This window comes from Ursus americanus, chromosome 22 (genome assembly GCF_024610735.1).
Source record: "Ursus americanus isolate L20-20 chromosome 22, mUrsAme1.1.p, whole genome shotgun sequence".
NCBI classification, from domain to species: domain Eukaryota; kingdom Metazoa; phylum Chordata; class Mammalia; order Carnivora; family Ursidae; genus Ursus; species Ursus americanus.
The window spans coordinates 19,843,931-19,869,458 of record NC_142148.1 but is presented as its reverse complement, the minus strand read 5'-3'; the positions used below and the strand labels follow the sequence as shown (position 1 = coordinate 19,869,458).

At 47.4% G+C, this 25,528-nt stretch overlaps 1 pseudogene; it reads right to left on the bottom strand.

Annotated features, from left to right (window-relative positions):
* The window catches only part of LOC148108032 (ubiquitin-like-conjugating enzyme ATG3), a 91,313-nt pseudogene extending 67,063 nt beyond the window's left edge, over positions 1-24,250 (bottom strand).
* Between the last annotated feature and the right edge of the window lie 1,278 nt (positions 24,251-25,528).

The window sequence follows — 25,528 nt, the reverse complement described above, 5'->3', positions numbered from 1 at the left end:
GGTTGATGGCAACTCACAAATCTTGCTCTCTTGGGTCAGGTTCCCTAGAAGCAGAGCCTGGCATCGTTGAGGGAATGTTCTGTAGGAGAAACTCATGAAGAAGCAAGGGGATATCAGACGGTCAGAGGAGGACGCTAGGACGAGCCGTGCGCGCGGCTGGACCAGCCTCAGCGTGAATCCGTGGGGGGCCCTGCAGCATAGTGACACTGCAGGGTTTGTCTACCCTGGGGCACAAGGGGTGGGCTTTTGTGTCCCAGGATTGGTCACTTATGGGTGGGGACCCCCCCCGGTGGGAGAAGAGGGGAGCAAATGCGCAGTCATTTGCAGGCGAGACGGCTACTGTCCACAAAGCAGCCCCACAGAGAAGGACACCAACTGTCCTTACTATGTTTCTCTTTTGTTTTGGCTGGTGGGTCTGTTTCTCAGGTTCTGTTCTGGGCCTTTTCTTCCCCTTCAGTCTTGAAGACTTGAAACAACTCGTAGAAGTTTTCTGTGATGTTTGGGGTCTTCCAAAAGTCTCCACGATCCCCCCATCTCTGCCATTCTCAAAAGTTGACCCAGCTCGGCCTTGACTTTTTGCCCAAACCACCCCCACTGTCCCAGTGCCCCAGACTCGTGGCCCTAAGAACTGTGCTGCTAAGATTAATTGATTAATGAAACATTTGCTGCACCCTGTTATGTGCTAGGCATGGGGCCAGGGGAATGAGGGTGTGTTAAGAAACAAGACTCTTCCTTTCCAGAGTGTACAGTCTAGTAAGAAGGAAAATCACTGAAGAGTCCGTTATAAAATTGTCAGTAGGAATACGTCAGATCTGCTGGTGCCTAATATCGTATCTTCTTGTCCCTCCGCACCCCTCGCACCCTGGACCTCACTCACCGCTCCATTAACCTGCCGCGCTCAGGTTCACACGGCAGCTTCTTGTCTCAGCTGAGCCCCTTGCCCTCCACCATGGCTCTGTCCTGCCACTGAGGCGTGGGAGGCCTGTGTGAACCCACTCAATTTGGAAGCACAGGGATTTCTGGAAGAACAAAGGAGCTAACAACCCATGAAGCACTTTTGGCCAATGGAGGGCAGGAGCCCCCACTTTTTGCACTTCGGGTAGAAATTCTGAAAAGCATTCCCATGGCTCATAGAGGATCCCCTGCGGGACGAGTCCCAGTTACCCACAGCTCCATAACATTTTTGGATTGGCTTTACTGCCCTCTTGTTTCATTCTTCCCAGTATTCTGCTCTTGCTCCTTGGGATCACTCCCCAAAATAAACTACCTGCTTGCAAGCCTTTGTGTCAGGCATTGCTTTCAGGGGCATAGGGCAGGGGCTCTTGGGGCACCAAACATGTCACTTACACGGCCTGGGGTAGATAGAAAAGCCTCCTAACTGAAATAATATCTAATCGGAGAACTGGAGGGTGAGTTGGGTGCAAAGGGTGGTGGAGGCGGAGGGGAGAGTATCCTAGCCTGAGGGTGAATGCTCTTCCAGCTCCCGGAGTCTTTGTCTCTTCTGCACCTGGCCGTCTCTTATTCAACCAACAGAGCCCAACATTATCTGTTCTCTAAAGGCTTCCTTGGATGCCCCATTTAGTCTTTATTTCCACCAGACATTGGAGCAATTCTGAAATTTTAATATACAAACTGTCGGGAGAGATGGTTAAAAATGTACTCAGACCCTGTGTTAGTCATCTATTGCTGCTTAACAAATTAACCAATATTTAGTAGCTTCAAGCAAGGCACATTTATAATCTCAGAGCTTCTGTGGGCCAGGGAGCCAGACAGGGCTCAGCTGGATCCCGTGTTAGGATCTCTCACGAGACTGTAGCCGAGGTGCTTTCCAGGACAGAGGACTCTTCTGAAGACTTGACCGGGGAATAATCTACTCCCAAACTTATTCATGTGGTTGATGGCAGGACTCAGTGACTTGTGGACTACTGGACAGAGGGAGATACAGAAGTGTGTGAGTTCCAGGAGGCAGGTGTCCTTGGGAGCCCTTTTAGAAGGTGACCCTCCATTGGCCTGCTTGTAAAGTCTTGGACTCCTCGGTGAGACCCAGGAATTTGCACTTTTTAGCAAGCACTATAGATTGGTGGTTATCACACTTTGCTGAATGTTCGAACTTTCCAGGGAACTTAAAAACATGCCACATCCCATGCCAGTTAAATCCGAGTCTCTGGGGAGGAAGCCTAGGTATCAGCACTGTCTAAATCTCTCTAGGTCAACACAGTGTGCAGCTTGTTTGAGAACTCCGGTGGTCTAGGATGCTGATTGCACTCAGTGAACCATCCCTCCCAGTGTTCATGCCCTTCTCTTGGATCTGGACTGGGCTGTAACTTCCTTCAGTTGGTCGAATACAGAGGAAGTGCCATTGTGCTTATGCCTTAAGAAGTCCTGGCAACTCCCTCTTTTGCATGCTTGGGAGCCCCGAAGTACTACATAAGAAACCCAGCTACCCTCTCGAGAGACAGAGGGGAGAGACCATGTGGGGAGGGAGAGATCCTGCAAATGCATATTGTTGTATCCAACCATTAAGTTCTGGGGGTGGTTTTACAGCAATTTCTGTTTCAGATACTCGTTTCACTTTCTTCTGACAACTCTGCAACCTGGACCGGACTTGGCTGGGGAAGATCTGGATGGTGGTCACTCGTGCAGACACATTTAGCAGGTTGGCTGGGGCTGGCTCAGCGGGGATGCTGGGACAGCTGGGCCTTTCTCTCTCCATGTCATCTCAGAGCTCCTTCGAATGTGGAAGGAGAAGCTGCTCTGTCTTGTTGAGGCCTGGACCCAGCCTTGTATTGCTTCCTCTGGAAGGTACGGTTCACTGGGGGCCCCTGACAACACCGTTGCCCCAGAACCAGTGCCTCTCAAACTGTCATGTGCACAGGAGTTACCTGGGGGTCAAGTGAGAAAGAAGACTCTGATTATGTAGGTCCAGGGTGGGGCCAGAGAATCTGCATTTCTAGCAAGCTCTTCCGCGATGCCGAAGCTGCTGGTTTGTGCACCACTCTGACAATCAAGAGGCTGGAGGATTGCAGTATGTGTGGTCCATAGAGCACATCTTGAGACACAGTGCTATGGGGTCATTAACCATTCATCAGTTAAACTTCTTAGATTATGGGCACCTCAACACAGAGTTTTGTAGTAATTTTAGAGAGTTTACAGACTTCCACCTGCCAAGAAGCCATCTATGGACCCCTGCAGGTAAAGAACCCCTTCATCAGCTCCTTAATCTCTGTTATTATTTGGCCATGACAAACAGTAGGAACTTAATACCCGTTTGCTAGAAATAAATGGATGGATGCATGTATATGGTATATATAGTATTATGAAACATATATAGTGTTATAAATAGTATTATTTATACCATATTATGTTATAATACCATGATATAATGTATTATACATGCATTATATAATGTATATAATATAATGTATATAGTATTAATTTATAATACTATATATCAAATATATTTATATAGTTTGTGTATCTAAATATATATTTATATATAAATTAATAATGTAATATACAAATATATAAAATGAATCTAATATATGAATTTATAAAAATATAAAATATATAATATATAATATTGTGTGTGTATATATATATATATATATATATGTCAATTTGACTTAGAGAGAAGGGCCTCTACCCACTGGAGCTGATTGACCTTAGCTCCTCTCCTTTTTGACCTTGGCAAACTGGGAGCGAAGGCAGAGTGGGCAAGTGGCAAGTGCGCAGCACGAGGGGGCGTCTGAGACGCCTGACACACAGTGCTGCAGCGGGGACCGTCCCAGGCAAACCGTGTGAGCTCAGCCCCAGTGAAGGCGAAGGACTCGGAGTTCCCCTGAGATCCGGGCACCAGGGACACCGACTCCTGCCCTCATGGCCAGCACTTTTCTGCCACATCAGCACCCTTCCTACATTTTCAAAAGCCCATCTGTGCCCACAAAGGAGTGACTTCCTGTGTGCCTGGGCGGCCCTGGGGAGGCTGGGTCTTGGAGAGCCCGTTTTGGATTATAAGCCTTTGAAGACATCTGCAGGGAGGGGATAATTCATTCCAGAAAAACTACTCTCTTTGCCATGCAAACCAGGGACCAGGAATGGAAATGAGATTTCTAATTACATGGGGCATTTTCAGAGCCACCTGCTGGCTCGGGCGGCTCGCTGAGCTGCTTCCTTGTGGAGGTGCTGGGGAGCGGGCCTGGCCTCCGAGGTCCGGCTGCTGGGAGGCCTCAGGTGGGCTTCCTGGGCCGGGGCATGAGCTGCTACCTTCAAAGTATTCTTGCAGCTGCATCCAGCTGGGCCTGCCGAGAACTGATGCCAGGAAGGTCTTCTCTGAACTTAGTAGCAGTGCCCTCCTGCTGCTCAGAAAGTCTTAGACACGGGACTACTCTTACATTTTGTCTGTCGATGTTCATGGGCTCCGATCTATGCAGGCTTCCTCAGCACCAGTCAGGGAAGCCGATTGGGCGCCAAACCCTGAGCACTGAGGGGCTCATCGGGGGCCGCCGCTCCCACCCCGTTTCTGGCAGATTCACTCATGCTGCCCATTCAGACAGATTCCGGTCCAGACCTTGGCTCCCCTGTGTCTAGGTTGGGCTCCCCAGAAGGAAATGATGAGATGCAGGTCGGGAGGCAAGATGGTAGTTTGCGATCGATGCCCGTAAAAGACAGGAGGGCCAGCAAGACCTGGGATGTGGGTCCAGCATTGGCTGGGCTGACCCAGAAGATAGCTCTGGAATGAGCATTGCCCATCGAAATTGTGCTAGGTTATGTTGAAGTGGCTGAACTGTTATAACCTTGCTTTGCCCCATCTTGGGATGTTGGCGTCCCTGGGAAGGATGTGGCCTTGGGTGAGGTGGCCCCGTGCCATGGAGACACTGACGGGGCTGACTGCTGGAGTCTGTGCCTTGGCTGCAGGTGGGCAGTGAGGGGCTCACTCAGTGGGCTTTCTGAGCGACACAACTTGGCCTCTCCCACAGCCGGATTATTAGCTCTTTGAACTTAGAAATGTAATTAACCTCTGAGCCCCAGTTTTCATGTATGTAAATGGAGCTAATATAAATATCTAACAGCGTTTTTTAAGAAAACATTTTTAATGGAAAATTTGAAACATATACAAAACTTAGACAAAAGTAATGAGCTTAGCATGTGAATTTCCACGTACCAATCAATCGTCCAGCTGCAAAGATTATGAACGTGTGGGCACTCTTATTCCAACTATACCCTGCCATCACTCCTGGATTATTATGAAGCAAACCTCAGATTCAGAGACACTGTGGTTTTGTCCATTAACATTTCATATGTATTTCTAGAAGAAGGGAGCTTAAAAAACAAAGCCAAACCATAACCACAGTTAGCCTACCTGTGTTTGCAGCAGACTAAAGAAGCTAATACAAATGAAACATTTGCAGTGGCATTTGGGACACGACGTTAGCCGCATCTGAAGCATCCTCTTGGGAGATGACACACAGGAGAAGGGAAAAGGAGACTTCATTCTATCTAGTGTAAGGGTTCAAATAGGTGACCTGGATACTAGGCTGCTTCCTCTTTTGCCTGGAACATCACCAGGCAATCACGGGGCCAGTGAGCCGCGTGACATTCTAGGCAGCCAGTGCCCAGTAGCTGGTTTGCCCATATGATGAAACCAATTGGACGTCATCGTCCTGGACATCTGAACGTGCCCCGCTCAGCTGGACGGATGGCTGCACCAGAGCCAGCCCTCCTCCAGCCCTCCTGCCTTCTGACTCATCTGACACCTGCTACCCCTGCTGCGAGGGTCAGGGTCTGCTCTGGCTCACGGTGACTGCACAGCAGCTGCGTGGAAGCCCCCCTTTGCCATGTCCACTGGCGTCCCTTGAGCCTGGACCGTCGCTCAGCCCCAGGCATTTCAACATCGGCCCCCGCGGCTTCCTTCTGCTTCTCCCATGACGGTGCCAGAGCCTCCTTGGGCTTGTTAGCTGCTTGTGCCTCACCTCCTCCAGCCTTCCTCACTGGGCCATGCTCTCTCAAGACAACGTAGGTGTGTTCCCAGGAGAGGAAAGTATTAGGCTAGAAAGAACTGAAGAAGCCGGTGTGCACGTGTGCGTGGGAGAGAACGTTGACCACTCGGACATGACCACACATCGCCTACAACCATTCCGTGCTGATGCCTTCATTTCCGCCTCCCGCCGTGCTGTCAGCCAGTTATCGTCATTCTTATTTTATAGATGTGGAAACTGAGATCCAAAGGGGTTCATGAGATTTTCTTCTGTTTTAAATATAGACATGAGGCCAAAGGGGAGATGGAGAGTCCTGGCTCTGAACCATGTGGATGCTTCCCACCCCTGGGTGGGTGTTAGACTGTGGACTCTTTCTTTAAGTGAAGATTCATGTTAATGCCCATTATTTGAAATTCTGGGTGAAGTGGGCTGGGGAAGGGTAATGTGTTCTGTTTACATTAGCGTGTGGTTGAGGCAGAGGGAAGGTTGGTTTATGGAATCCCTAAGACTTTGGGGAGCTTGATTTAAAAACCACTAAGTTATACAAGCAGACACAGGGTGTAATTTTACCAGCCTTGGGTGTAATTCCACTATTGAGAGTTTTAGTAGAAAGGCTAGGGAGTCACTGGTTAGGGAATTCTGTATTTTCAGACCCACACTTTCTACCAGTAGAAAGGGGAGGCTTCCTATTTGCTGGGGGCAGCTGTTAGGGGGAACGTGCTAGCTTTGGGGGTCAGAGCTGAGCCACACTTAGACCTGCCAGGACTGCACTGTCCTCGTCACGGCTGCAGCCAAGAGAGGAATGAGGGAGAGGGGACTCCAGGCCTGCGCTCTGAATGGCCTTGAGCTAAGGCCTTCACCGAAGTAACGAAGTAACGCTCATAGTAATCGTAGTGTTAGCCACAACAGTGATTCTTGAATATTTGCTCTCTCTGTGTTAAGCACTCTGCCAAACAGACTTGCAGTTTAATTTCCATGACAACTCCAGTAAGTCTTTATCTCATTTGCGCACACCAGCAGGGTGCCCAGGGCCAGAGCTGGCAAGCAGTTGAGCTGGGATTTGAACCCATGCCTCCTTAGCTCTGGCTCTCATATACTCACTCACTCACTTGCTCACACATCCTGACTCTTTGCCTGATTCTTCCACGTAATCCTTCCCATAGCCTTCGAGACGGGCATCTTTATTTCCATTTGTTCATGGCCACCCATGTGGGAGGGGAAGCATGTGAACACAGGTGTGTCTCCTTGCGGTCATGAACTTGGATGGTGCCATGAGCAGGTTGTGCTGCCTTTATGTGGGGGCTCTGATGCACTCCCTCATTTGGTGAGAATAAGGTCTTTCTAGAAACAGAATTAGCCTCTCTTCTGCCTTTTTTTTTTTTTTGGAAAAGCAATTTCTGTAGGCAGGTAGGTATGTAAAAACGCACTGGATGGCCAGAATTTTTGTTTCTGTTTCTCTACACTGGCAACTTGGGCAGTCCTCTGGCAAGATGGGCAAGAGGAAAAGAAAGAAGGTGGACCTGAGAATATCGGAAAGGAAAGGGGGTAGAGAGCTACAGCTAGAAGAGGATTGTAAACAGGAAGATTGGAAAATGTAGATAAAATGGGCACTTTTCTCAAAAACGATTACCGACCCAGATTTTCTCCAGAAGAAATAGAGGATGTGAATAGGCCCACATTCATTAAATAAATTGTGTCAGTAATAAAAGTCCTCTCCCCACAAAAGCATTAGGCACAGATGGTTTTATGAACATCTTTTCCCAAACCTTCAATGAACAGTTATTTCAGAGAGTACAGGAGGGTGGAAAGTTCTCCAATTTACTTAATGATGCAAATTGACCTTAATATAAAAATGGAGTCTCACTTACGGATATACGTGAGAAAAACGTAAATGAAATATCAACAAGGCAATGCAGCCAAACAAGCAAAACCACACCATGAAACACGTACAGCTAATCCTAGGAATTCAGGGATGGTTTAATGTGGGAAAATCTATTCACACAATTCATACGATTGTCAGACCAAAGAACCAAAACCATGGGCTCATTAAAATAGATGCAGGACAAGAATCAGAGAGATGTGGTTTCATATCCCCCTCCTCCTTTTGAAAGTAGCCCCAAACAACACGGAGAACGATAAAACAGAAGCACAAACTCTATCCTACATGAAACAAGGAGGCAGGTGTGATCTCGAACCATACAAGGTTGACAAATTGTGGATGGAGATACAATGAGTAACTTAGCAGGATGGAGAAAAGCCAGTTGAAGATGCCTGTGAAAGGAAAGTACATATTAGAAGCCAGCAGGATTTCTAAATGTTATTTCTATAAACATGCATGTGTAGTGTGTGTTTTCCTGAGGAGAATACCTACGCGTGTAAAGATGTAAAAACATGGTTAAGAAGGTGGCACTCCAAACTGAGCGCACTGGGGAGCCTGGAGGTGTAAGGACAAGATGTGGGGTGGATGGGGGAGTGTCTCAATTTTATCTGGAATTTTTTTTCTTAAAAAATTTTGAAGCCAATACGATGAAATGGTATTTGTTAAATCTGAGTGGTGGTTAAGTAGTTTTGTGGTATTAGTCGTGGTACTTATATATAAATATTTGGAACATTTCCTAATGAAAAAGCTGAATTAATCAACTTTAAAGTAACACATGCTTACTGTAAAAATTCAGTAAGAAAAGCACAAAGCTGAAAATTTCCTAATTTTCCACTACTTATAGGTAGCTCATACAGCCATATATAGTATGTATACAATTTAACAAAAACACCATATTTTGTGATACACACATCTCAACAATAAGAAATCGGGATATAGGGGCGCCTGGGTGGCACAGCGGTTAAGCGTCTGCCTTCGGCTCAGGGCGTGATCCCAGCATTGTGGGATCGAGCCCCACATCAGGCTCCTCTGCTATGAGCCTGCTTCTTCCTCTTCCACTCCCCTGCTTGTGTTCCCTCTCTCGCTGGCTGTCTCTATATCTGTCAAATAAATAAATAAAATCTTAAAAAAAAAAAAAGAAATCGGGATATAGGGGCGCCTGGGTGGCACAGCGGTTAAGCATCTGCTTTCGGTTCAGGGCGTGATCCCAGCATTGTGGGATCGAGCCCCACATCAGGCTCCTCTGCTATGAGCCTGCTTCTTCCTTTCCCACTCCTCCTGCTTGTGTTCCCTCTCTCACTGGCTGTCTCTATCTCTGTCAATTAAATAAATAAATAATCTTAAAAAAAAAAAAAGAAAAGAAATCAGGATATAATTACATATAACTTAGAGGTTAAGAGTTCAGGTTTTGGAATCAAAAGGCCTGGATTCAAAATCTATCTCTGTCACTTGCTAGATTTGATTCCTCTCTGATCCTCAGTTTTCCCATCTGCAAAATAGGAGTAATGATAGTATTTATTATTGGATCAAGGTAATAATCAATAATGCTCATAGTCTGATACATAGTAGTGAGAATTCCATAGAAGATAGATATCATTCTCCTTCCCACGCCAACTCGTGCCATCTTTAGGTGGAAGGTGTAGTGCAGGTATTTTGGAAGAAAGTGGAGCTTTTTCCAGTGTCCGGGCAGGAGAGGAGGACAGGCCACACTGAAGGGGTCCTTAATACAGAGAAATCACAGTCCCAGTTGGACTTAAGTCCTGTGGACCGGCTGTCAGCTCTCGTGTGTCTGAGTGCTGGGCCTCTCTTAGCAGGGAGAACACTGGTGACCCACCATAGGCTACCCATCTGTCATTCCCTGATTGACACTCTTCGGAACAGCCCTTGTGACCCACCGGGGAGGCTACATGTTTTAAAAGGTGAGAACCAATCTCATTTCCCTGTCACACTCAGGGCAAGTTTCTTGAAGGTATTAACGCTGTCTCTACCTGGCTCTGTGGAAACCTGGCCTGCCTGCCTCCAGGGGTGAAGCTCTGTGGATTGAGCGAGAGAGAGGATGAGGAAGAGGGCTGGGGGTGTGTCCCCCAGAGGTCTCCAGTGGCTGTTTTTTCCTGGTAACCTTAACTGAATCCCTGTTTACTAGTGATTCTTCCCTCTTCTGTCCTCATGAATATCACTGTGTCTGAAGTACTCAGATCGAGGCAATCGCAATCTTGGGTCCTTGCGCCATGTCTGGAATGAAGACAGCTCTTTGGCAAACTCCAGACCTGGTTTTATAGGGTGGGTGAGGAAGGGATGTCATCAGTATTAACAGATTCAAGAAACTCACTCTAGAAAGCTAGAGCCCCTAATGTTCCAGGTACTGCCTATCCTGGGCATTATCAGAATACTCTGAAAATTTTAAACAAAATATTAATTCATTGTCTTTAAAGGTGATCGTGTTTCTAATTCACAAGCTTCTGTATGCTGCTTAGCAGGTGGGTTTTACTTACGGGGAAATGGGCATATGCAGCAAGTCCGTCATGTGCCCAGGTACGGACAACTGGTGGTCGGGTTTGAGCCAGGGGCCTGAGTTTTGCCTCAGATCTCCCTTCTCTGGTGTGACTTGCCTGATAGCCTCTCTCATTTAGAGCACTCCTCATACTTTCTGAGGAGTTAAAGTAGCTAACATGAAATTCATATAGTTTCTTTTAGGAAACCACTTTATTAGGGACCCACTAACTCTTACTCTACAAACAGTTCAGACGATTTTGGTTTCTTATTTCCTGCCGCTATTGATAAGAAGTCCAGTTATGAAAAGGAAGACAACCAGAACCTTCTTTCCCCCACACAGCCCCGAAAGTGTGGTACACGTCTTGCTTCTCAGAAAGCACACACGAAGGGTCTGAGTGCAGGATTTCACTGGGTCTGTCCCGTGTCCCCTGCCTCCCTTACTCCTTCTCACTGATGTGAAGTGGAAAGAGTCAGGTACATCCGGGTTTGAACCCCAGCTCTGCGGCATCCATGCTTATGGCCTTACACAAGTTCCTTATTCTCCTGGGATACCAATTTACTTCTTTGTAAAATATGGATAATGATATCACACCCAGGGCTGATGTTTGAATGCAAGATAATGGGGAGGTAGGGACAAAAACTCCTGCTTTCTCCATGTCTTTTGAGAATCTTCTATTCTCAGTACAGCATCTTTTCCCTGCCTCTCCTTCTGCTTCCCCCAGGAGGCCTGCTTGGTTTGATGAATTCTTGAAGAATTCCACCATAAACAACAAAACTCTTTGATAAGCAGCTTGGGATTGAGGGAGGCGGCGATGGAGGCTCCCCCAGGCACATGCTTCAGGAAGAGCAAGTTGCATTTGGCCCCTGCTGGGATAAGTGGGGCCCACAAACTGGAGGCAGGAACGACATTGCACGGGCGTCACAGAGTGGCTTTGGAGAGGCCACGGCCAGGGTCAGGCAGAGAGAGGAGAGAGGTGAGGCAGGAGGCAGGGGAAGGAAACATGGTGTGGTGGGACTGGGATGCTGGGAGAAGAACAGGGGATTTGTTTGCGTTTCTCCTGTATGAAGAGCAATGTGAAGCTTTCCCTCCCACGTCCTTGGGATCTTCAGCAAGATATCAGTTTCCCATTAATGCCTCATGCACCTGGATCTTTGGCAGGAGGCATCTGATGAAGGTGCTAGGTACGGCCTCCAGGTGGGGTGGGATGAAAACCAAGGGCATCCAAAGAAGGCCCACCATGTCTGGTTTTCGTCCATGTGCAGGCAGATAGTAAGTGCTCAGTAAATCGTGGCTGTGGTTCTAATTTCATCCTGGCTCCTCTTTTTCTTCTACACGAAGGTCTTCAAGGGCTCAGGGGAGTGCACCTGCTTTATCTTCCAGATTCATCCCACTGGCAGAATGCCTGGCCCATAACAGGTTCTGATAAATAAATATTCGTTTTTAGGATTAATACATTCATATAATCTCTGTGACCAACAACGTTCTATTCTAGGCTCTATTCTCTTCTTACCCCACACTCTTCTGTCCTCAGAAAGCTGATCCGTTCTAGGGTGTTGGCTGTCCTCTTCATCTACTGGGCTACTGGATAACTTCCAGCTACTTGACAATCACTATGCTAAATCATTACGTGCATTATTTCATTTAATCCTACAGGAACTCTATGAGATTGCCACTGTTAACATTCCCATTTCATGGAGGAGGAAGCTGACATTCAGAGAGGTTGCATAACTTGCCCAGGGCCACACAGGGATTAAGGGGGTGCAGTTGGAATTTGGTTTTAATCAGCCTAACATCAAAGGCTTGTGCCCTTAGCCACTATGTTATTCTGTCTCCATCATCATCAAAACACAAAAAAAGCATTTCTGATGAAAGCAGAGGGACATGGTAGGTCTATTTAGAATGAACTAGCATTTGTTGATTACCTAGTAGGTGCTGGACACTGTTAGACACTTCGATGTGCTTTAACTCAGTCTTCAGCACAAGCGTGGGAGGGAAGCAGGCGCAATCATCTCTATTTTATGAATGAGGAAATTGAGGAACAGAGAGGTCCAGTGACTCACTCGAGGGTGCACAGCTCAGAGGCAATAGATGTTTCCGGTGCAATGAGCCAAGTCTAGTAAACAAAACTCCAATCCTTTTTCCTTGTCTTACAACAACGCCTCTATTCTCAAATTGACCCAACCCCCCCACCCCCCGCCCCATGCAATTATTCTTGCACCGAATCTCTATGGCTTTGCAGTGTCTTAGCTTCAGCGTCGCCTAGAAGACCCTTCCAGGACAGGCTTCTGGGAAGGTGCGTGAGTGGAGCAGCAGGATGTGTGCTCCTGCCCTGATCTCTCCTCCGTCTGACCCTTCCTGGTGGAGCTCCACAGTTAAGACAGCCTACCGGGGCTCACTGTGGTCTTCCCGGAAAGTAATGTTCTGCTCAGAGGTGATAGAGAGCTCTGTGGCCTGCCCAGCCGAGGTATTGGAGAAAGATCCATCACCCCTGAGTGATCGGTGACCCACAGGAACCACGCGTGGAACCTAATGACCAGTCACTCAATTACGGGCTCAGTGACATGTTTATAAGGGTGAACTTTAGAGCGCTATTAGGGAACAGACAGATGAACTATAGCCGTGCCTGCGGGGCAGAGCTCACCCAGCCTGAGTGCCTCTGTGGACCCATTACCCAGTAATTAGGGGGATTTTTAAGTAGGAAGCAAGGAGTTAAATTATTGCTTAGATTATCGCTTCACTTGTCATGGTGGAAAGTGCTGCTTGAAGGAAGAGGGAGAGAAGGAAGGAGGGAGGAGAGACAGAAAGGGAGAGAGGAGGGCGAGAGGGACAGGGAGGCTCTGGATAGTCGAGGTTTGAGATGAAAGCTCCATTCGGTTTTCCGGGTGGCATCTGTACCTCGAAGGGGCCACGGAGGACCAGGGAGAGATGGAGACAGGTGCGGGGTCTGGGCCACCAGCTGGGGCTCCTCGGAGTCACGGCGCCCAGAGCCTCTGCTTGGGCCATGGTAGCTCCCAGGGAAGGTAGAGAATGATACAATAACACAATCATATACTAATACAATCATACACTGATGTAAGAATAGTTACCACTTTTTCAATTATGTATTAGGACCTAGGAGCTTTGCTAAGTATCGTCCGTGTATCAGCTCACCGGATCCGCTCGAGTGTGGACGGGTGTGGACCACCGTGACCCCCGCTCATCGGGTGAGGACACTGGAGCCCCTCTGGGTAACTAAGCGACAGAGCTGGGGAACCACCTCATGCCAAGGCCCATGCTCTTAAGTCTCCATATGCTGCTGTGGGAGGTCCTCCCGATGCCGGAGGCACGGACCCACCTCTTCTGCAGAGGCAATGGATGCCGTGGCCTGGCTGCTGGCTTCAGCCTTACCTCTGCTCCGTCCCTCCCTCCCTTCCTCCCTGGAGCAAAACTGGCCACTGATAGTAATTTTTAGTGTGTGTGTGTGTGTGTGTGTGTGTGTGTGTGTTAAACTTTAACTTTTATTGTGAAAAATACCATCCAGAATCAGGTAGGCAGGACTGTATAACAGATCTTCAAGCACCCTGGGCCCAGCGCAAAAAATGATCAACTAGGGACCAGTCTTGTTTTCCCGTATCCTCCACACATCCCTGCCTTATATTATTTTTTAAACAAACCCCAAGTATCATTTCATCTCTTAAGTGCTCCAGTATATGTCTCTATAATACAGAGATTATTTTAAAAAAATCAAAATCCTTTGACCATACCCCCAAAGTATTAATAATTATTATTTATTTATCCAATCTGTTCAGATTTCCCAATTTTATTACATAATTTTAGAAAATCATGTATTTGTTTGAAATAAGATGCAGATACCTTCCATATATTGCAATTGGTTCATGGGTCTTTTTGGTCTCTTTTAATCTACTTTTCACCCTTGAGATATACTTGTTGAAAAACCGGGTTGTTTTTCTGAAAGAATCCCCCACAGTCTGCGTTTTGCTGATGGCATTTCAGTGGTGTGGTTTAACATGTTCCTTCGGCCCTGGTATTTCCTGTAAATCAGTACTTAGATCTAGAGTTTTGATCAGATTCAGGGTTAGTTGTTTGGCAAGAATCCAGCTGCCCTTTGAACAACAGGGGTTTGAACTGCGGGGGTCCATTTAGATGCAGATTTTTAAAAATAAATACAGTGTGGTACCATAAACGGGTTTTCTCGTCCCTCTCGTTTTCTTAATCACGTTTTCTTTTCTCTAGCTTACTTTATTGTAAGAAGACAATATGTAATACATGTAACATACAAAATATGTGTTCGTTGACCGTTCATGTTATTGGTAAGGTCAACAGAAGGCTACCAGTAGTTAAGTGTTTGGGGAGCCAAAAGTTGTACACGGATTTTCGACTCACGGGGTGGGGTCAGCGTCCCTAACTGCCCCTCCCCCTGCTGTGTTGTTCAAGGTCAGCTGGCCTTCATCCCGCAGGACACTCTGTACTCCTGTTAGGAAGTCTGGTTGACTCTCTTCTCTGGGTAGCAACCACTGACGGTCCCTTTGAGCAAGGATCATTTTAACCCATCATTTCTTTGTCATTCAATATCTGAATCACTTTTTAAAGAAAAGCTTCTCCGTCATCCAAGATACAGTTTATAGGGGAGAGAAAAATTAATGCTGGATTCTTTGTCTTATTTCCTAGGGTTCCCAGTGCGTTGCTTCTGTAATTTTCGATGTAGGACACCGGTGAGCTTGTTTTGTTCTTGCTCTCATTTTGCACTCATGGACAGAAACTGTTGGAGGGGTCTCAGTGCATGGCAAATTGTTTTTTTTTATTGAGATCCAAATTCTCCTGTGTCTGGCCTGTGGGAGACTCTTTAATTTGAGTCCTGAGTCCTTTTGACTTGACCACGTGGTTTTTTGGTAGCATCTCGCTGTCTGGTTTGGTGGTATGTTCTCAGACTCATCTTGTACATTTTCTCTTTCAGCCTCCGCTCAACCCTTGTTTCTCTCAGTGACACATGACATTTAGATACCCACAACTTGGGTTTTGAGGTGCTCGTTGCTACTGGGTTGACCATTGTTTCTAGGGCTTTTTGGTGGGTACAGGTAGGACATACATATTTTGTTTTAAAGAGAAAAACACATCTTTATATCGAAACTTCTGATTAAAACTGGTATCATTTTTACTACGTCTTTGATCTTGCATCTGTATTTCCTATTTCTCCCATCAAATAATATCCCAGTTCCCAAAGGAGCCACCTTTGTCTGATGCCACTCTGGTTTGTTGTGTCAGTTACAATAACACCCTACCACCAATGCTATGATTACTGAAAATGGCTTAAATTTTTTTTTTCCTCATTAAATTGATGTCAGTTGGGCATATCCCACAGAGGATGAACAGGTTACTGTATTTATTTACTTTTAATAATTATTTTTCAAAGTTTTATTTATTTAAGTAATCTCTGCACCCCATGTGGGGCTCAAACTTGGGACCCCAAGATCAAGAGTCACGTGCTCCTCCGACTGAGCCAGCCAGGCGTCCCAGATTACTGTATTATAAAACCACCTGACATAGTTCTGTCTGTCTGTGTGATCATACCATCTGCTCAAGACATGGATTTATTCATTTGTTTAATTTTAGTTTCATTTTGTAGGGATTGCCTTTTAACACTGTGATTTTAAAATGACAATTTAACATATAAATAATACGTATGAATCTACACAATTGGTTAAAAGTTATTTTATAATTACATAAAATGTGTGCACACTCCAGGTCGAATCCACAAAACTGCGTGGTCTGCGCACACTGTCTACACTGACCCCCAGAGCTCTCCAGCAGTATTAAGCCCTGGTTACCCACCAAGGAAACTTGCTGGGAAACACACACTTACTGGCTGCTCCCCACCGCCCCCGCCATCTGACTTTCTCCTAGCCTTACCAGTTTTCTGGGATCGACTCTCAAATACACTACTTGTACCCAAATCTCTGTCTCCTAGTCTGCTTCTAGGGTCACCCAAATCAAGATGCATACTTTTCTCCACCTTGCTTTTCACATAAAAATATATCCTGGGGTTTGATCCTTCCATTATTCTGGAGAGCAACATGGCGGCTGTTACTGAGGCTCCTCCAATACCAGGGCCTTGCTGGCAGGGATGAGAGGAGCTGGAGCTTGGGCGGTCACACTGGAAGAGACCTCACCAGAGGGCAGACCATGGATCCCGCTGCGGTCGGGCATCAGGAGAGACACGTGTTCACTGAGAGGTTGGCAGTGGCTCAGAGACTTGATTTTGGTGCCCATCCTTGGGTTTGAATCCTGGCTCTGGCAGCTGTCACTGTGTCACCTGGGAAAGTCACTTCGTATCTCTGAGCCTCGGTTTCCTCCTTGGTTCAAGAAGTGTAAGGCTGGTGCCCAGCCTCTGAGGTGTATTCGCGGGAGGTGTCTGGGGCCTGTGCACTTTCTGTAGATGGTAGCTCTGATTGTTCTCTCCCTCTTTTTCAAAAGATTTTATTTATTTATATGAGAGAGTGAGAGAGAGAGAGAGAGCACAAGCTGGGGGAAAGGGAGAGAGAATCTCATGCAGACACCACACTGAGCAGGGAGCCCAGTGTGGGACTCGATCCCATGACCCTGAGATCATGACCTGAGCTGAAGGCAGATGCTTAACCAACTGAGCCACCCAGGCACCTGTGGTTGTCCTCTCTTAAAGAGGCTGCTCTCATTCCTCCCTTTCCGAGCACAAACCATCTCTTTTTTAGGCTCGGAGTCCCCCAGAAGTTCTCACAGGATACAGGTCCCAGGTCTTCTCCATCTTGGGCTATAAATCTCTCTCTTTAATGATGGCTCCAAGAAATAGAAACTACCCGCCCAGCATACCACGTCTGCCAGAAAACTCAGTTTCAAATGCTGCTGATAAAATTTTCTTATTAGGAATTTCCATGGAATTCCCCCATTTTGTGTTTCTGCCCCACAGATCTGGCCTTTACCAGGCAGATCAGGGGAACTTCCACTGACTTCCGGCTTTCCACTGGTCCCTTCTCATGGCGTCTGTCTGCCTTCCCAGTGACACAGATCTATCCCGGGGATCCCAACAAGAGCATCTACTGTGACAGAAGGCCAGGTATTTTCTCAGAACTGACCATTTTATGGTTGTAGAAGTGTTTCTACTGTTTAGTCTGAGGAGAAAGAAAGTCTGTCCTGAGAAGAAGTAATAGAAGGAAAGTATGGCTTCATCCTGTTCTTATGTCACAAGCAAACCTTAGAGGCAGAGAAGGTGAGGGAAGAAGAAGAATATTGGCAACTATGGGGCGCCTGGGTGGCACAGCGGTTAAGCGTCTACCTTCGGCTCAGGGCATGATCCCGGCGTTATGGGATCGAGCCCCACATCAGGCTCCTCTGCTATGAGCCTGCTTCTTCCTCTCCCACTCCCCCTGCTTGTGTTCCCTCTCTCACTGGCTATCTCTATCTCTGTCAAATAAATAAATCTTAAAAAAAAAAAAAAAAGAATATTGGCAACTATGAAAATGTGGAATGGAGTCTCCCTGTCTTTGCTGTGACCTTGTCTGTGGATGCTTTGAAAGTGGCCTCCTTGGTGGGCTCCACAGCTGGGCGGGGAGCAGAGCTCTCAGAGGAAGGAAGGGGTGCCTCAGGCACAAAGTGCGACCCTAAGGGCTTCCACAGGCCTCAGTCCCAAATAACACTCCCACGTGCTGGAGGTGGAAGCGATGAGCCCCAGGGCCAAACGTTACCTAGAGTTTTAGCTGAGATGGCTTCTGAGAGGCTGAATAGGAAGCTCGAGAAATCATCCCAGGAAACAAGAGTTTTGTGATATGAAACAAGCACTCAGATGTTCCTGGTATTTTCGGAGGGAAGGTCCAGTTCTTTGGGGATGACAGTGACTAGGCAGGATGAGGCCTTTGGACACATGTAGGTCATGAGATCTTGAAGGTACTGCATGTGGTGGGACCCACCACACTGACAGAGGCTTGAAGGGCAGAGCTCCTTTTCCTTGTGTCTCCAACTGAAAGAAGAAGAGAAGCCTGCCATGCAGGATACACAGGGGTTGCAGACGGGGGCAGGATCATAGTCAGCTGGGACTGCGGGGAGTGACTGACAGATGGCAAGAGGAGTGGGTTTGAAAGCTTCCTGGGTACTGGCTAATTTGAATAATGATGTGGGCTTCTGGGCTTCGGGCCTGGCCCTAGCTGGTTGTTTGGCACCTGGCCCTGGAGAATGGGACCTGAATAGGGGAGGTGGTTGGTTCAGGGGCTTAGCAAACTCTCCATGAAGGGGAACTGAGAGTTGTTAGCCAAGATTCCAGAATTAGGTGAAGACAGTGCTTGTGGAATATTATACGATAGCATGTCAATTGAATTCAGTGTGGACCCTCAGACTCTGGAGAAATTTAAGTTAAAGTTGGCCTAAAACCCAATGGGTCTTGGACCAAATGTTAAGAATTAGGGCAGGGAAACCAACTATGTGGCATTCATGCCATTACCATCCTTTCTCTTGATCATGGCAGACATTGCTAATCAAACATGATATGGTTCCTCAGTGAGCCTGGCCTCAGCTTGGAATCCTTCTCAACTATGAGCCACAAAGTTGGCATGTGATTTGAAACCCACTAGCCATCCTTTATTAGAAGAGGGAACCAGTCTTAAGGGGCATATGGGTATCTGGGTCTCTTGCAATTTGAAATCTATGGGTATCAAATATAATTCCAGATCATACTCTTTGATGGGCTGAGGGTGTCTCTTCTTATCAGCATCGCTCAGGACCGAGAGGCACTGAGTCAGAAATGGCTGGGCCCCAGGAAGGGAGTTGCTTGGAGCTGGAGAAGGCAGGCTCTAATGGTGGAAACATGGACTAATAGACCAGAGGGGAAAACCTTGCCAGAAGCTGTTGTTCTCACCATATGGGTGAAGACCCATCCACAGGGCATGCTCTGGTGTGGTTTGGGCCAGCATCTCAAGGTGGTATTTGAAATACAGGGGGTATTTGATTTTTTTGGAAAATATAACTGCCCAACCTCAACTTCTCCCCAAAGCTACCTCTGTACCCTTTCCCGAAGTCCTTCATTAATCATTTCATCCATATTTCTTTTCACCTGAGACTTCGAACTTTGACTCGCTCTGGTACTTATAGCAACACCTGTGGTTTCTCAAAGTGCAAAAAGCCCATTTTAGGATGAAGATATTCTCATAGAAGCTGGCTAGACATCTGAGAGTTACCATCAGGCAGTTGACTCAGGTGAAATAGAGCCAAAGAGAAACCAAACTTTGTTTTCTTGATTCTTTTTCTTGCAGGGAGAGGGGATCACTGATCACTTTCAATTTATGTCTCTTCTCCCTTAGTCCTCCAGATTCAATCAGTAAATATTTCTTGAACCTCTCCCGTGAGCCAGACTGTGTACTAGGTGCTGGGGATACAATGGGGGAATGAAACCAGATGGGGTCTGCACCCTCCCGGCACTCTGTTGGGGGAGAGAGAGAGAGAGATTAATGAGATAATCCTAGAGCAGCATGTAAACTTATGTCTGGTGTTTTGAGAAAGAGGTGTATGGTATTAAGAAAGCTCATTGATGCAGTGAGGGAAGACATCCAGAAGTGAAATGATGAACAAAGCTAAAGGAGATCTGGAATTAGTGAAATGAAGAGTCCTGTAGTAGAAAGAGAGCTCCAGGCAGGGGGTCCAGCATGTGCAAAGGCCGGGCAGCCGGCAGAAAGTGTGCACACTAGGCGAAAATCAGGAAAGTAGAGTGGAGAAGAGAGAATGAAGGAGCGAGGGGGAAAGTGAACAAGAGAGATGTGATAGGCTATGAGTGGGAAGGGATACTCCACGACCTTGTAAGCCGATCAGAGGGGCATTTGCTGAGAAACCTGTGACATTTAAATTTCGGGGCCTCTCACTCCCATGGGGTCCTTCCAAGGCCCTGCTTTGTGAATGTGGTCAATCAATACAGTCCTTAAGTTTCCTTATTACACAAGGAAACTTTGGAAATCCCCTCAAGTCTCCCAGCGCATACACGAAATAAACTTGATAAAAGATTTCTCAAACGTATCAATAATCCTAACAATGTAGGTGGCATTTCCAAGAACGAGTCTGTGAGGCTGAAAGAAACGAGCCTCCCTTCATCGTGCCAGAACGAGAATAATGCAGAAGGTCTGCATTCCCTTTCTGTTCTCTCTCTAGAAAATGACATTACAAGCTCATCCCATGGAGAAGAGATCAAAGAACACGCAGCCAACCAAAGGTAGGAAGAATTATTACAGAGTCGTGTCTGTGTGCTAATGAATACAAGTACGGTGTTCTTGTCTAGGATTTCGGGATGTGAGTGTTATCTGCCACTTTAAAAAAAGATGTCGTTTGAGGGATTTATTTTCTTACTCTAAATAAATATTCAAGTTCATGTCTAATTTTGAATTCGGAATTTTGTACTCTTTAGCTGATCTGCCTACTGTTGGTCATCGATCGCTATTATCAACCCTTCACCCAATTGCCAGTGTTACTTTGACGTGTAAAGTGTTCCCCGGTGTCTCTACCTCTTAAAATCTTTCCCCGGTGTGAGTGGGTTCAATCAGGCCCACCCGGACATAGTCTGCTGTCTGCTCTCGGAGCCTGGCGGGTTTGTCGTTTCCAGACGGAGGGGTGTGGTGATGAGGGAGGCCGGACACAGGGTCCCCTTGTCCACTCATCCTTATTACAGGTCTGCCCGGTACGTTTGGCTTGAGGCCAATCATGAAGATTCTGGGTGGTGTCCAGGACAGAACAGGGACTGCAGGTCTCACTTTGAAGTCCAGCTCTCTCACTTCATATGTGGTCAAGGTTCTGAATGTGCAAATCAGACTAAAAGTCTGTGAAGGATCCTTATGAAGACAGTGATTGGCAGAAGGACTGGCAGCAGACTTCATTAAAGACATAAGATCTGCTTAGTAGTGAATGATATGGAAGCATCGTGTACTGAGGCAGGAAAAGCAAAGCAGGAGACCGTCTGTAAGGTCTTCCTTGGGATGTACAATCTTATTTTATTTTATTTTATTTGTTTTTGGAGACAACATTTTTATAATCGAATGCATAAACATGCAATTTCCTTTATTAGAGAAATTGTACGTCACGGTCAATAGGGCCAATGGTCCCATCTCTGCATAAACTGTTTGAAGTCAGAGGAATCATTAGGATGGATTCTATGCTCTGCTTGTTACCTTGTGAGGCGTCCCTATAGTTCCCGTCTATCGTTGGGATGACAGTTTGGACGCAGGGCAAGGAAATAAGAAGATACCTATGAGCACCCCTCCCCTGCAACAGTCTCAGTGATTTTCTTGACCACCCAGCACGCCTGCGCAGGGGAACTGAGCGCAGGTGGGGGGCGCGGGGGACGGTGCAAGATAAGAGGGCTGTAGATGGTCCTTGTTTCTCTTCACACCGTCTTGAATGATGTCTGCACACGTGTGCTCGGCTGATAAAAGCTGCCATTGCTCCTCGTGGCTCACAGCTCCAGTTGCGGGGTCTGGTGAGGGTTACCCTATGTGCTGTAAGGTCCTGCGTTCCGGTTTGCAAACCAGCAACGTTAGTTCTAGTGTGATGAGCTCCCACCACGTTCCTTGCAGCTGGAGTAAACTCCTCTGTTTCCGACAAGCCATTCTCGTTATACTCTTTTGTATCTGCAGTTTACTTTCCTCTTCCCCTTTTTCCTTGTCACGTGACTGGGAGCAAACTCAGAGTTTCATACTGACCTTGGTTTCCCTTGCGATCTCTGCACCTGCTTTGGTCCCTCCTGCAGCCCCCCTGCTGGGGGATGGATCTACTCTTCCCGTGTCACCACCGTCTTCTTCGGTGACAGCTTCCCACTCACCCGAATGTTCCGTCGGTTTGCACCTCGGCTGGCATGACTCAGTTTTGGTTACTGAAGATTGTTTGCTACTGGGAGGTATGCCTTCACTTTCAATTCTCCCCCAGTGGGCCACCGCCAAGTGGGACAGTGGTGGACTGAGTCGTCTCCAGCTGCCAAAAAGTTTTCTGGGGGTTATAGCCCCTGTTTGCTTGCCTTGTGATTCCTCGAGGACCAGGGTCAGGTTCTCAGCCACTTCAGTGCCTTTCAGTAACAAATACTGAATGTTTAGGCCACGTTCAGGTAAAGCTAGAGGTTGGATGTGTGTACAGAGCCCTGACTTAGTTCCCTCGTCCAGTGCGCAGGGGGGAGGGCAGTGTGTTACTCCATAACCCAAGAGGCTCTCCTGCCTTGTCAGGCGAGAGCATCCGGAAGCTCTTTGCTGTCCCCCCAGGTGCCAAGCATGCTCTTACCTCAGGGCTTCTACTCCTCCCTCCACCACGATCGAGCTTCTCCCAGAATTCACAGGCTCGCTTCTTCACCTCCCCAGGTCTTTCCCCCAAAACTCTCAGAGATGCCCTCCCAGACTGTCCTATCCCATATAAAATAGAAACCTCCCTGCACCCCGAATCCCTCCCTCCCCCTGACCTGCTTCGTCTTTCTTGTGCCTACTGTCCTCTGACACCATGTATTTCCTTGTTTATTTGTGTGCAACTGTCTTTACCCACAAGAGTGTAAACAACAGGACAGGAGCTTTGTTCTCTTCACGCTGGATCCCCAAGATCGAGGACAGTGCCTGCCACACAGTAACGCTGAAAAAGTAGCCATGGAATGAGTGAGAAAATGGAAACGGGGTGGAGACACAGGTCGATTCTGATGTTTTGGCAGGAACTGTACTCATAGGATTTCAGGTGATCCTCACAACCTTGAGAGAAAGGTCTTCTCATTTTATAGATGAGAAAACTCCGGCATTAAGTCAATCTTCACAAGGGCAGGCAGCCAGCAGGTGGCTGAACCTGGCGCTTCACCTGTGTTGCCTGAGTCTTTATCCTAAGCTCTTTCTTTAATGCTATGCTTCTTTCCTCCTTTTGGCCAAAACGTTGCCGGGAGGACCTGACGAAGGTATTTTCACACATTCACGTGCACATGTACATGTGCGTATGCTTACACACTCATGCATACACACACGCTCGTACACACAGTGGATGCGTATCATTGATCCCGGAGTGAGGACCCTTTCCCTAGAGCACAAACAGGAAAGGCTCCTGGTTCTTGCAGACTTGCAATTTGTACCTTTTTTTTTTTTTTAAACTACATTGGATTATTAACTAATTACAGCTTGTGAAATCCTCAGGAAATACCAAGCGCCTGTTTGATGCTAAATATGGTTATTAGTGAAGCTGTGATTTTAGAGAACAGCCAGGGACCCTGAAATAAGCAAATAACAGTTGTGCAGGGAGGCTGGCCGCCGATGGGCACGCCATGCTGTGTCATCAAACTCAGCGTGGCTCTCAAAGGTGCTTCAGCTCGTGCTTGCTACGTCTGTCCTCACGGCGAGTTTGCACATTTTCAGGAGAAAAGGGCTTCATGGCTAATGGATTGCTTTTCTGAAGTCCCCTGTCTCATCTTTCAGTGTCTATTTGCTTTTCTTCCACCCCCATCCCTTTAGTCACAGCACTTGGGTCACCTCTTAGGGGGAACAGAAGCCCCATCTCACCTTCATTCCTGCCAGCCCCCCACCTTTCCATCACATGCCATCAATCCCTCCTGACCTCACGCCTCGGAGGGAGTGTGCCCCTCTGGATCCGGCTTCATGGGCATGTGAGTTGGGCAGTCCCAGAGAGCCCTGCTCGGATTTCTCCCCTTGTCTGGTTTAATGCTCTGCTGTTACCGTGTGTATGGTTGATTCTATTCCATTTGGTGGAGGGAAATTCCAAATGGATTTTGACCGGAAATTCCTAGAATTTACAGATTGCTTTGGGGCTGAGCTGAATCCGTCTGAATGCAGGATCCAGCTCGGAGAGAAGCTTGTGGGCGCAGGAGGAAGGGCCTCTCAAAGCAGACCTTGCCTGGCCAGCACTTACCGTCCTCACGAAGGCCAGGGCCATGCCGGGGGGAGGGGTCCCATCTGTACCCTCTGAGGTGGTGCCTCGTGTCCTTCCTTGTCCTGGGCTGGAGGCTGGGGGACCACTGATTGGAAGCAGGAACTTCATGATGAGTAAGCCTGCAAGATAAGGTGGGGGCAGATACAGATCCTGTATGTGGTTTCTGGTGACAAGCTCTGGTTTGTAATGTTTGCACCTCTGTGGTATAAATACGTTCGCTGTGGCCAGTCCCAAGCTGCTCATTGAATGCCATTGAATGAAGAGCTGGGAAGAGGTGGACAGAACCACACCATCATACCCTAAACACAGCAGATGTGAATAACCTTGAAAGCACAGACAATAGACAACTCTAATTAGGAAGTGATGACTTTCAAGTATTTTTTTTTACCTCTTATGAATGTAATTGATTTAATTGTGAGTTTATATAATTCAGTTTTTAGTAGTGGCCGTGTTTAACAACGGATTTGCAAAATTCCTGGTCAGTTTGCAGGCGGGTCTCTCAAGCTGAGCAGAGGCAGCCCAAGCACTCCACTGTCAGACAGAAAGCTCTCGATTCCAGTTTCAGCTGGACCAGCCATGTGGCTTTGGCAAAGATGGGCGGCCACGTTTCTCTTCAGCCTCCGCTTGTATTCCAGAGTGTTAAGAGGAATAGGTCTTACACTGGGATATTGCAAAGGTTAGAAGAGACACAGAGCAGTCGTGGGCTAGGGCGGACCACCTGTTGCTCATGGGGGGCGTGGCAGTGGTTGTGGCAGTGGGTGTAATGGATTAATAGCCACTTCGAGGGTTTCTTTTCAGTTCAGTGGTGCATGAATGTGAAGTGTGTAGTGCCATGTCTGGTGCCTACAGAGCTCCGGATGCTGGAGAGGCTGGGGCGGCCGTGGTGGTGGTGGTTATAGGAGGCAGAGTACACAGATCCTTTGCTTACTTGCTGTGTGACCCTGGGCAAGTCAATGAATCTACCTGAGCCTGTTTCATTTTACGTAAAACAGGGAAAATAATAGTAGCCAGCTTAGAGGGTGCTGTAAGAATTCAATAAGACACCGAGGGCTGTTATGATATGACTCCCATCATCGTTGTCAATATCACAGGTGATGCTGAGACACAGTGGCTGTCTGTGACTGTGAGCCACTTCACTGTGGACCTCTGGGTTGGCCCTCGCGTGCCCAGCCTGCCCGTCACCTCTCTCGGGCTTAGGCACACCCTTCCTGCTTGTGTAATGATAAAAGGCTGTTGAGGAGCTGGCCCCATGATGAAGCGCCTCATCCCTTCCCATGGGCA